Source organism: Phytophthora infestans, genomic scaffold, assembly GCF_000142945.1.
Source record: "Phytophthora infestans T30-4 supercont1.163 genomic scaffold, whole genome shotgun sequence".
NCBI classification, from domain to species: domain Eukaryota; phylum Oomycota; class Peronosporomycetes; order Peronosporales; family Peronosporaceae; genus Phytophthora; species Phytophthora infestans.
The window spans coordinates 127,189-127,571 of record NW_003303596.1 but is presented as its reverse complement, the minus strand read 5'-3'; positions in this window follow the sequence as shown (position 1 = coordinate 127,571).

The following is a 383-nucleotide window of genomic DNA, read 5'->3' as shown; positions in this document are numbered from 1 at the left end:
AGTGAACTCGAAGCTCTGTAGCGAGGGTTCATCCGGCAAAGGCCAAGAGACTTTGTGTATTGGCGGATTATTTATCGGGAGGTTTTACGTGACGGCTTATTGTTTGCCTATTTGCACGACTGGGAGCGCTTGAATCGCCTCCCTTTTATTTCTTCCCAGCCGAGTGTTGAACACTCGCGGATCTCGAAAAGGCTTTACCCGTGCCTGGAACCCTTTCCGGTGTTGGGACCACGAGCATTCCAAAACACCCGCCTAGCCTGGACTCGGGGCAAGGAGCGGGGTCTTTATTTTTACTGAATGGCCTATGATAAATAAGCTTACAGGATCCAGGTTGTCTCCGCTGCAGCGAAAGAAATGGGGGGCTTCAAGATCGCCCCCGGAAC